General features: G+C 40.7%; 1 pseudogene; it reads right to left on the bottom strand.

Annotated features, from left to right (window-relative positions):
* Positions 1 to 258: 258 nt before the first annotated feature.
* Positions 259 to 10188, bottom strand: LOC136872145 (actin-interacting protein 1-like; annotated as a pseudogene).
* Between the last annotated feature and the right edge of the window lie 2402 nt (positions 10189 to 12590).

Below are 12590 nucleotides of genomic sequence, written 5' to 3'. Positions count from 1 at the left end.
TGGGGCTTGTAGCCCAGTTTGTTAAATTATCTCTATATCTTGGTATTTCCTGGTCTTGTACCTGATTTGTTACTTGTTATTTGTTAAACTCTGAATTTTTGCTATTTTCGAAAATATAACCTTTAATTCAATTTTAATCAATATCTCAGCTTTGTAGTTAGACCCATTCCCGCCCGCACCTTCTTTCACCTCTGCGTTCCACGGGTAAACCCGTAACAAGTGGTAGCAGAGCGTGGTTACGATCCACGGACTTCTGGGTTATGGGCCCAGCACGCTTCCACTAGCAACCAGCGTAGAGTTGGGAGACCAAGCAACACTATTCACTCGTGCATTATGAAATCCCCATTCTTTGTTGTGAGCCTACTTATATTCAGGAACCTTGTAGAGGATAACTTTCCTATTGGCATCACACGCCACAAGATACTGGTTGTCTGGAGAGTATGCACAGTCAGTTACAGGGCCAAGGTGCTCAAGCTCCTGTTTAGGGCTTAGGGTAGTTCCTGTGAGACTATAGATGTGAACCTTATTATCCACAAACCCTCCTACAGCAACGTCAAGAGTTTCCTTGTTAATAGATACACATGATGGCTCATAATCAACTGGGAAGCTTGATGCTTTACGTCCTCCTTGCAGAACAGTTTTCTCCTTTACAGAACCAGCGATGATAATGTCATTGTGAAAATCCATGCCCCGTGGTTGGGATCCTAGTTTCATATCTGATCCAGTATAACTGTTGCTGGCTACATCTACTTGTTTCACACTGTCATCCATACCACATGTATACAGGGAACTATCCACAGCCTTCATACCATTGATTTGGTTCCCATGGCCGACTCCCAGGATTCTGTCATTTTCACCTGTTTTTGCATCCCAACTTGTGATGAAGCCATCATGGGAACCTGTGTATATTTTACTTCTGTCAGGACTCAGGGCAAGAACAGTGATATATTTGTATGTCCCTTGCTAATTCGAAGAGGTTTACTGGGATTGTTAACATCCAGGTAGTTTATAAATCCACTGAGGGAGACTGTGAGAAGATACTGACCTTGCCATAAACAAGATACCTGCTGGTCCTCCACTTGAGTACCCATCACAAACTCACAAACTACAGACTTCGTTTCAACATCCCACAACTTGCAAGTCTTATCCCCAGATGCAGTAAGGAGCTGCGTACCATCTGGCTTCCATGCAACAGCATACACACCACCTTTATGAGCAGGGGAGCCTATCTCTCCAATCAGGTCATGCAGAAACACCATCATATAAAAATACTTTGCCACCAAAACCAGCTGATGCAAAATGGCTTCCATTGGGAGAATAACGCACAGCCTGCACGAAGCGGGTATGTACCTGTTTTGTCATTTTGAACTTAAATGGAGGCCCTTCAAATACACCAATTGTATTGTCTTCACTGCCAGTTATGATCCGGAATGGCCTTGCTGGACGGAAGTCACATTAGTTCATGGGCTTTGACTGTCCAGATATCTCACCTACCGATGTACCAGTTCCAGCCATAAAGACGTGACCAAATCGTTCCCTGCCTTCACCGACCACCACCATTCGCTGACTATCAGGTGACCATGAAATATCCTTGATAGGACCACCCACTTGTTACGAGGATACCTGTGGAATGCAGAGGTGAAAGAAGGTGCGGGCTGGAGTGGGTCTCTCCGTAACAAGTGGTAGCAGAGCGTGGTTGAATGGGTCTCAATTAAGCCCTTTTTGACGGTTATGCATTTAATTTGAACTCTAACAATTTTCTCTGTTGCTGGAATTTTCTTTTCCAAATTTCTAAATTTGTCAATCTTTTGTCATCATGTCCGGCCCTCACGATGTCCTCCATCCCGGCTATTTGGACGAGGAGGAATTGATTTATGAATTAACAATTAGAAATGTTCAGTATGGAGGCACGGTTGCGGTAGACACCAACAAGCTTAAAGATTCCCTTGATTTGCCGATTAGTATCCCAACCTTGGGAGAGAAAGATATTGACGACGCTCTCTCCACGATCACTGACAATACTACTGAGCTAGCATCTGTAGTTAGTTTTTTTGAAGTAGGTGATCCATCTCCTAATCAACTTAGGAGAGTACAGGCTAGACTGTACCATTTTTATAATAGGGTGAGCGATCTATTGTCTCTTTAAGTTAAATGAACTTCAGGGTAAGGAGGCTAGTAATCTTGTAGAACACCTTTCTAAAATGTCCAATAAAGTTAGTCAGTTGTTAATTGGGACAGTTCCTCCCAAGACCGATCAAGCCTCGGTTGCAAACATTGCTAATGAGGATTCTTCCAAGGGGGAAGAAAGTAGAAAATCCGTAGGAGTCCAACAAACATCTGCCCCATTAGAAACTGAGTGCGGTCGTCTTTTAAAGGTACAATGTTTCTCGCATAATCCAACAAGGGTGCTCTGGCGGGTTGCAAGGTGTGGATTAATCAAGGACGTATCAATTTCAAGTTTTCAGTGTCCTTTTCGGCTAAATAAAATTATTTCTGAAATTCATCTGTTGATTAGGTGTAGTTAACATTTTTTTGTCCTTATCATGGACAAGTGGCTGATTCACAGTGGTAAAGAGTGTTCGATCTCCTAAAATTGTTCCATAGAGTGCCTGTTCTCCCAGGAAAATACCTAATAAAAGAACAGGATGCGAATTTACTCGTTTGTTCACCTTCCACATTATATATATAAAATGCTAACGTGTATGTTTCACAAAACTCTAGCTCTTAAACCAGAGGGAGTTAAAATGTGCGGTTTAAAAAAAATCTCAATAGTACAGGAAAAATCTTGTATTTCTTGAAGAGTCAATGAAATATAGGCTATTTATTTTCAAGATCATATCATTACATGATCACTCCAATAATTGCAGGTGAAGGCTTACCCTAACCCGCAATACATTCTGTACTTAGCAGGTTGCTAAGCGACTAACACTTCCATTCATGATTACTACCTGTCAAGCCAGAGAGTATGCACTTCCTCTGATGATGGAAGAATACTATTCTCTGCTAGATATTCTTTGGTTCTCTGGCCTTCCCCAGCTCCTGAACATACTCAACAGATGGCAGAACGTTCCTAATAACTTACATGCTACTAGAGTAGAACGCAGCCCGGAAGGCGGTTTCGTTGCGCAGAGAGAGACAGAAGTATGAGGTGCGGTGATGCCAATTTGGCTACTCATAACAGCATGTATGTGTAAACATTTTTTCATCCAGTTATATCTTGAATTCCAAAGCGATGACCCATATTTTTTGTGGGCTTAAAAGTTTCGCGAAAGTCCAAATTAATTTTTAACATCAAACCCCGAGGAGGTGTTGAGGGAAATTTTCGAGATATTAAAGAAGTTAAATGGAAGTTGAGAGAAATGAAGGCGAAGTGCAGGGAGCATGAACGTGTAAACATATTTTTCTTCCAGTTATATCTTGAATTTCAAAGCGATGACCTATATTTTTTCGTGGGTTTAAACGTTTCGCGACCGGGCGAGTTGGCCGTGCGCGTAGAGGCGCGCGGCTGTGAGCTTGCATCCGGGAGATAGTAGGTTCGAATCCCACTATCGGCAGCCCTGAAGATGGTTTTCCGTGGTTTCCCCATTTTCACACCAGGCAAATGCTGGGGCTGTACCTTAATTGAGGCCACGGCCGCTTCCTTCCAACTCCTAGGCCTTTCCTATCCCATCGTCGCCATAAGACCTATCTGTGTCGGTGCGACGTAAAGCCCCTAGCAAAAAAAAAAAAGTTTCGCGAAAGTCCAAATTAATTTTTAACATCAAAGCCCGCGAAAGTGTTGAGGAAATTTTTCGAGATATTAAGGAAGGTAAATGGACGGTCCAGTTTCAATGCCGTAGGATATTCGCCGTTTTTATACATATGAAATATTGTTGTACGCAGAACATTTTTATTGAAATCATCGAGGTCACTGGCTTCTTCCTCTAAGGGTTCTTCTCTGGCGACCTGAACACCGCATTATTTTTATTTCCGAAGCTTGTTTTATCCTCTGTAGGCCTACTGTTCGCAGGCCGATACCACACACGAGTGCTGTCTTCTTTTGAAGCGTTGCAACATGGCGTTTCTCACCTTATCCGCCTATATGAGCGCCTGCTGCTGCATGCTTACAAAATACAAATACACTTTAAATACTATTTCCCTCGCCTGTCGACGGAATACTTGTCTTTTTGCTCTTCCTGGATCTATCGTACACACGCAAATAGTTCCCTAAATTCGTTGATTATGACATTTACAAATAAAACTCGAAACATTCACTCGTGACCCGCACAAACAGGCACCTCTTACTGAAATGATTCTATTGGCTCAGCGGAGAACGCGTCATACTACAAAGCGCGCGAATGTTACTGCGCAACCCTCTTCAAACCGCCTTCCGGGCTGCGTTCTACTTTAAGAGAAAGCAGTCTATGTACGTACAGACGGGAAGGTATTAAGTCGACTAGTCTTCTGTATGACCATTAATAAAGCGCAGGGACAAACGCTTGAAAAAGTTGGTAGTCTGCTTACCCGAGCCAGTATTAAGCCACGGCCAACTGTATGTTGCACTATCTCTGACAAGATCGTTTGAAAATTTTAAGATCTAGATACGGCCGAATGCTCGAAGCCCAGAGAGTATTGTGTGGAAAGAAGTGTTAGAAAATACCTTACGAATGAATCAGTTATTATGTACCGGTATTAAATGTTCATAAAACTATTGAAAAACCAAAACCAAACCGCATGGCACTACAACCCTTGAAGGGCCTTGGCTTACCAAGCGACCGCTGCTCAGCCCGATGGCCTGCAGATTACGAGGTGTCGCGTGGTCAGCACGACGAATCCTCTCGGTCGTTGTTCTTGGCTTTCTAGACCGGGAAGCTATTGAAAAGGATAGGCAAAATAATATGACTACGGTAGGCGTATCAAGACGAGTTATCTGACCTGTTTTTAAGGAATGCTGCGGAGCAGCGCGGGTCCTTTAGTATTTCTAAAAACAAAAATGCGCAAATATCAAGACGATTATCTAAAACTAGGTTTCACTAACACTTTTGTGAATAACCAGGAACGGCCACATTGTGTTTTTTGGTTGGATATTTTAGCCAACGACAACTCGAAACCTGTAAAACTTACAAGACACTTCCGGACAAAACATCCAGAGCATGTGAGTAAACCTAACATTTTTTTAAGCGTCACGAGCAGGGATTGAAAAGAAATGTGAAATTCCTAGAAACGTATGCTATAGCTCCTAAGAAAGCACTAATAGCATCCTTAGATGTTTTAACTAGCATCATTTTCTGTCACCGGCCACATTAGATTATTATTATTATTATTATTATTATTATTATTATTATTATTATTTTTGCTATTTGTTTTACGTCGGACCGACACAGATAGGTCTTTTGGCAACGATGGGATAGGAAAAGCCTTGGAAGTGGAAGGAAGCGGCCGTGGCCTTAATTAAGGTACAGCCCCAGCATTTGCCTGGTGTGAAAATGGGAAACCACGGAAAACCATCTTCAAGGCTGCCGACAGTGGGGCTCGAACCCACTATCTCCCGATTACTGTAGATTATTATTATTATTATTATTATTATTATTATTATTATTATTATTATTATTATTATTATTATTATTATTATTATTATTATAAATGCGAATAAGCCCATAAGGACTACGCAAAGTGCTTAGAGGCGTGCATTTGCCTTCCTTTGTGCCCATATTTCTTTCATTATTTCACTATGGGCTTCCTTTCCGTCTTCAGACCAGATTGTTCCAGTCTTCTTCTTTGGTCTTTCCTCTTGGTCAACTTGCGATTTGTGAATTTTGGATCTGAAGATTACTCTGTTTTGAACATCTGCTGGTGTAATTCCTGTCTGTTTCAATTCGATTTTGATTTCACCAATCCATTTCATTGGTCTGTTTTAGCGTTACTCCTGTTTTCATAGAATTCGACTATTTGTCTGGATGCATTCTTTTAATATGTCTACAGAATCTTAGCCTACGTTTTCTAATGTCACTGAGAATATTTGTGTGTTGTTTAATTTCCTGTCTGCCTCTAAGCTGGTATTGTCCGTCCGTGAGTTTTGGGCTTAGAATTTTTGTTATGATTTTGCGATCCTTTTTCTCAGTGTTCTCAATGTCTCCTTTCCTGTTCAAAATTAGCGTTTCTGATCCATAAAGACATTGTGGCTTAGTGACTGTATTGTAATGTCTTAGTTTTGTGTGCTTGGAAATACATTTTTTGTTATCGATATTTTGGCTTGGTCGATATGCAGTTTCCATCTTTTGGCATCTAATTTCATTGGATTTTGTTTCAAGTCCATTTTCCTGAATTGTTTCGCCAAGATACTTAAATTTTGATATTCGTTTAATTTTGTCATATTTTGTCTTCATGAATTTCGCTCCTTGTTTGTTGCAGGTCTTTTCAAAAGATATCTGAAGGCCGACTTTTTCTACTATTATTATTAAGACTTTCTCGTAACCCAGATTTTTGTGCAAACTGATGAGTAGTGAGTGCGAAGGAAGGGTGAATAGGGGCGCAAAAAATATTTATGTTCCAGAAAGGAGGCCCGACATTTTTAAAAAGTTTGTGGAGGGCTGGACTAGAAGAGCGGTTGGGAACTAATGTTCTGTGCATAAGTTAATCATGTCTCTTTCTAAGAATACGTCAACCTCTTGCTGATTATTTACCGTTCAATGGCTTCTCTTGTATTTACAATTTAATCATATATTTGTGTCTGTGTGCCATATGCTAAATAATAATTCCACCCTGAAGTCAGACTTGGTCTGGGCGACGTTGTTACGGAACCCATCGCGATAGTATTTCACCTGTCCCTGTCCGTATCAGTTTTTAAATAAAAATTTCCACAAAAAAAAAAAAAAAAAAACAGTGCTTTCAGGTGGGAAAGGTCTGAAGCAGTGTAAAGTAGGTCAAAAGGTAGAATATTATTGGAACACGAACAAGCCGAAGATCTATCCACGGAAGTAGGTATGTGCGGCTATGGAGGTAGGTGAAAGGAAGAATATCAGTAGGAGGCCGAGGGTGGGGGTGGGTGGCGGAGTCGCCCTCCCACTCTGTGGAGAATTTTTCTTTTCCTATTTTAGTCGGCTGAAATTAGGAATTATAGGAATTATTAAAACAAGCAATTTGTACAAGCCCTGTTGTCTTATCAGCTAATTATTAACAAAATTATTAGCTGAATACGAACAAAAGATCTATGCTTTGTCGCGGCTAACGGATTTATACACCGTCACAGCAAGTAGTGGAGACTTTCCATGTGCTGTGAGGAAGGGTAGCGGGGGTATATTTTTTACCAAGGACATGGATGTGTTTTACGTGCTTGCCGTGGGCATTCGTCAGTTTGCCAGTCTCTTTAGCGTTAGTTTGTAGTCAAATACTAAATTATTTTTAATTCTTAATCACGTTGTACTTCTATTTAATTGTAATACATGTCTAATATTGCTCTTGGGTGAAAGTTTTATTATATAGTATTGATTGAAAAACTCAGAAAACTGTTATTACCGCACTTGAGTTGGTAAACTGTCAGTCAACCTTTACCTCTCTATCGAAATTCGCTCAGAGAGCATAAAAAATAACATTTTGTAATTTTTTATTTTGATTTTGATGTATATACCTCCCTCCCCGCCGGCTGAATTGAACAAACCGGGTAGTTGTTTTGTTGTCGGTACATTTTTTTCTCCTCAACTTCTAATTCCCAGTCGCCGCAACTGTAGAATGTTGTGGAGATTGTTAACTTTTTACTAGATTTTAGATAACGTGCGAATTTCGACTTGAAAGTCAGTCGCAGTATTGACACGTGCCTAATCATTTATGAAAGGAAAGGGATTTAATTTACCACTTCAAAGTGTCTGGATAACTTCCGCCCAGTAAGATTCGCGATGTTTATGCCTGACAGCAAAGTGATGCCTGTGAATCACGTGATGAATGACGTACACGAGTAAACCTTGAAGTAAAGTGAAATGCATGCGTACTTACACATGACGGCGAGATAAGTCCAGTCGTTAGGGAAATTCTTCTTCTTCTTTGTGTTTTATTGCTCTTTGTGTTTTCTTGCTATTAACACACCGAAGTTTTTCGGCGACGGAAGAATGGGAAAGGGGTAGGATTGGGAAGGAAGCGTCCGTGGCCTTAATGTGGTGGTGTGAAAATAGGAAACCATGGAAAACATTTTGAAAGCTACCGACAGTGGGGTTCGAACCCACTATCTCCCGAATGCACGCTCACATATTATTTAATGTCTACGTACTTTTCTTTTTTATAAGTTGCTTTAGGTCGCACCGACACAGATAGGTCTTATGGCGGCGATGGGACAGAAAGGGCTAGGAGTGGGAAGGAAGCAGCCCCGCATTTGCCTTGTGTGAAAATGGGAAAACCACGGAAAATCATCTTGAGGCCTGCCGGCAGTGGGGCTGGTACCCACTTATCTCCTGAACACTACACACTGGCCAGACTGACAAATAAAATGGCGTATGGCTTTTAGTGCCGGGAGTGTCCAAGGACATGTTCGGCTCGCCAAGTGCAGGTCTTTTGGTTTGACACTTGTAGGCGACCTGCGCGTCGTGATGAGGATGAAATGATGATGAAGACAACACATAGACCCAGCCCCAGTGTTAGCGAAATAAACCAATGATGGTTAAAATTTCCGACCCTTCCGGGAATCGAACCCGGGACCCCTGTAACCAAAGGCCAGCACTCTAACGATTTAGCCATCGAGGCGGATACTGGCCACACTTAAGCGACTGCAGCTATCGACCTCGGTTCACGTCTACGTATTTTAGGGGTAGGAAACCTGTCTCTTACTCAGAAGCCCCGTGTTCGATTCTTGGCCGGATCAGTGACTTTTACCTGCATATGAGGGCTGATTCGAGGTTTACTCAGCCTATGTGATAAATCTCAGGAGCTACCTGACGATGAGATAACGGCCTTGATCTAGAACGCAAAGATTAACGTTCGAGAGGATTCGTCGCACAGACCACGCTACGTCTTCTAGTCGACAGGCTTTAGACCTGATTTCCCTGTAGGTGGGGGCGGTAGAATAATATCCGTGCATTCGAACCTCATTATCGGCAGGCCTGAGGATGGTTTTCCGCGGTTGTCTATTTTCACACCAGGCAGATGGTGGAGCTGTACCTTAATTAAGGCCACGACCGCACCCTCCCCACTCCTATCCCATCGTCGCCATAAGACCTATCTTTGTGCGACGTAAAACAAATTGTAACAAGTTGTCTTCGACCTCGTTTTAGTTCGTCGATCATCCCCCCACCCCCACCCCACACTGGACTCACACTCAGTTTTTTCTTTTTTTCTATCTTGTAATTCCTGCGTTGCACTTTATTTTATTTTTTCAATTTATTTTATTTTTGTTTTTACTTATTTTTTCTACCACATTAGTCCCTGATTCGTCTGATGACCTTAGCTTTTACTTCGCACGCACATACGATGGATCTCGGTAGAGATAGCTGAAAAATAACGTAACAGTTACTTTGTCACAGTTATATGCCTCTCACTGTTTACCCTTTATAGGTTGGTGGCTCCCACATAAAGGTCCATATTTTTAACAAATTGCAATGAATATGGTCTTTATCGCCATAAGCCACATGCCTGAACGGATAGTGGCTAAAGTACATTATTTTATGAAGTTGTTTTGTTGAAGTTGCGCCAAACAATACTACGCTTGCCAGCTAATTATTTTACATTGTAAAGGAAACACTTATAGTTATAGAATATTGTGAGGTATAAATGCATGTAGAAATAAACATACATGTAACCAATATGCGACTTTGGTATGGGAAATTATCCGCTCAGATAATATTCTCGCCTTTATCTGAGTTGGCAAGTGACAAACATAACCTCACTTTTAACCATAGGCCTAGGTTTTATGCTATAAATGATAACTATAACAGCGTCCAGCTGCCAGAAAACATCTGCCTAACCGTATTTTCTTATCTGTTTCTCAAGATACGTCATGGCGAAGTACATGGACATAAATAAGATGTCGGCAGACGAGCTATTCGACTTACTTAGACGCTGTTGCAGCAGATCAAGCATACGATTCCGAGGAAGGTGGGATAGTGATGCTGAAGATTCTGTTGCATACATAACTCGGGTGATGGATACATCTACTCGTTCTAAAAGCATCATCAATGATTCTGTATTACACGATAATGTGTCAGAGATTGAATCAGCTGATCCCATGGATACTGATGACATTGACATACAAGATGATTCTGAAAATTCTCCTAGTCTGTCTTCAAGGTTCATCCAAATTTGTAAAGACTATTTGTGTTTGTCTACGGTTTTGTTTCAAAGTTCCTACCAATGAAAGAAAATTGTGACTTCATATACTGATGGTGGCTAAATAAGTAGCCACCATCCACGTACAGAAAGTTGTGGGTCAGAATGGATGGTGGCTAAATATTTAGCCACCTTATTTTTATTGGTATATAACAAATTTAGGAGCAAATTGCCTTAAAAAGTGTCCTAACCTATTCGTTTGCAACTCAGGATTAAGAGAAACATAAAAATATACTCATAACCAACAAAAACTTCCTGCCCTATAAAGGGTTAATTAAGGCCACGACCGCACCCTCCCCACTCCTATCCCATCGTCGCCATAAGACCTATCTTTGTGCGACTTAAAACAAATTGTAACAAGTTGTCTTCGACCTCGTTTTAGTTCGTCGATCATCCCCCCCACCCCCACCCCCACCCCACACTGGACTCACACTCATTTTTTTCTTTTTTTTCTGCTACACACTTTTCTATCCATCTTCAGCTTTTTTCCATTCTTCCATCCTGTCATTCCTGCGTTGCACTTTATTTTATTTTTCAATTTATTTTATTTTTGTTTTTACTTATTTTTCCTACCACATTAGTCCCTGATTCGTCTGATGACCCTTAGCTTTTACTTCGCACGCACATACGATGGATCTCGGTAGAGATAGCTGAAAAATAACGTAACAGTTACTTTGTCACAGTTATATGCCTGTCACTGTTACAAATGTAACGAGAATAGAAAATAAGAGGTTACCGAGTAACGACAACAGAATAACGTACTAGTGAAAACAGTAACTGGTAAGTAGGAACTGTCACTTGTAGCAGCTTACAGACACATAATGTGACTTTGAGTTCAGATAGTACGCATTTCTTCCAAGTGAGAGCGCTTTCGTAGGCGATTGGTTTAAGTCAAATTTAAGTTGCGGCTGACATCTGGTAAATGAAGTGTAAACTGTTATGACATATTCAGCTGCTTAGGGGTAATAGTTGACTCGGACATTGCGCAGGGCTACCTACATTGTAATATTATCATATGTTTCACCCGTATAATTTTTATTGTACCATAAATAAATTAGTATGCTAACTTTCCATATTGATATTATAGACAACATAACATTACTTCATTTTACTTAATCGATCCTCTTGTACCGGTTTGTGTCGAAGTTTGGCAGACAGATCATCATGTTTTCTTGTCTTCTATCCTTGATCGGGTCATTGTCAAACTCACTCTAGATTACAGAAAAGACGCTATGTTGTCTTCTCATTTCATCCGGTGTCTGCCTCCCGTTAACTTCATAGCAAATAGGAACGCGTGTTTTGCTGCACCGACTTCCAACAGTGTAGTGATGCGTGCGCGCATGTGCGAGTGAATGGATGGGACTTCGCAACACAGACAAGCTTGAAGCTGTGACCAATAAAAGGTGAGTAACGTTGGACGTTATTTTAACTGTTACATTTCACGGTTACTTTATTGTAGCAGTGACAGATGTAGCAGTTACACAAATATAACCGTTTGTCACACCTCTAGATCTCGGACGGCTAGCGCACAGTGAGAACCACTTACTACAGACCAACATTTAAAGCTTTCTTAAATTCAAACCTTCATCATTAAATACAAATACAGCCAAAATATGACCGTGACAAATCTAAATACTGTACAAACATTAAGGAGTCTATTTATAGCTGACAAAAGGTAAATAAACTGCACGAATTGATTTAAATCGGTTAACTATATTGATGATGTTCGAGGAGGAGTTTGTTTGATATTTGAAAAAATTAAGCATTTTTCAAGAATTTCATTTTTTAAAATTTGCTGGCCAGTAAACGACTCGATCAAACCTGTTGCTCTTTATGCTTCAGAAACGCTCAATTTACATCATAAAAATTTAAAGGTACAATTAGAGATTAAAGAAAGGATAATCATGATAAAAAAATTTAGGGCCAAGAATTAAAAATGGAATGCGCTGATGATGTGGCGGTATTAGCGGAATCAGAAAAGATGTACAAGTCATGTTGGAAAATATTGAGAGAGTGGGCAAAGAGTTTGAAATTAAGATAAACATTGGGAAGACTAAGGTGATGGGAATAGGAAAGGAGGAGGAGATTGCTGTTAATATAACACTAGCGTGAAAGAAATTGGAACAAGTAAAGTCATTCAGATACTTGGGAAGTTCGTTGACATGGAATGGAAGCTGTACAGAAGAAATAAGAAGCAGAATATCTATGGGAAAAGAAGCCTTCGGACAGGTGAGAGGGCTTTTGACGTCTAAGGCAATCCCTATTGATTTAAGCAAGAGGTTCGCAAAGTGTCTTCTGTGGAG

This window comes from Anabrus simplex, chromosome 4 (assembly GCF_040414725.1).
Source record: "Anabrus simplex isolate iqAnaSimp1 chromosome 4, ASM4041472v1, whole genome shotgun sequence".
Classification (NCBI taxonomy): domain Eukaryota; kingdom Metazoa; phylum Arthropoda; class Insecta; order Orthoptera; family Tettigoniidae; genus Anabrus; species Anabrus simplex.
The sequence above is the reverse complement of the archived record's forward strand: the minus strand, read 5'-3'. Positions and strand labels throughout refer to the sequence as shown.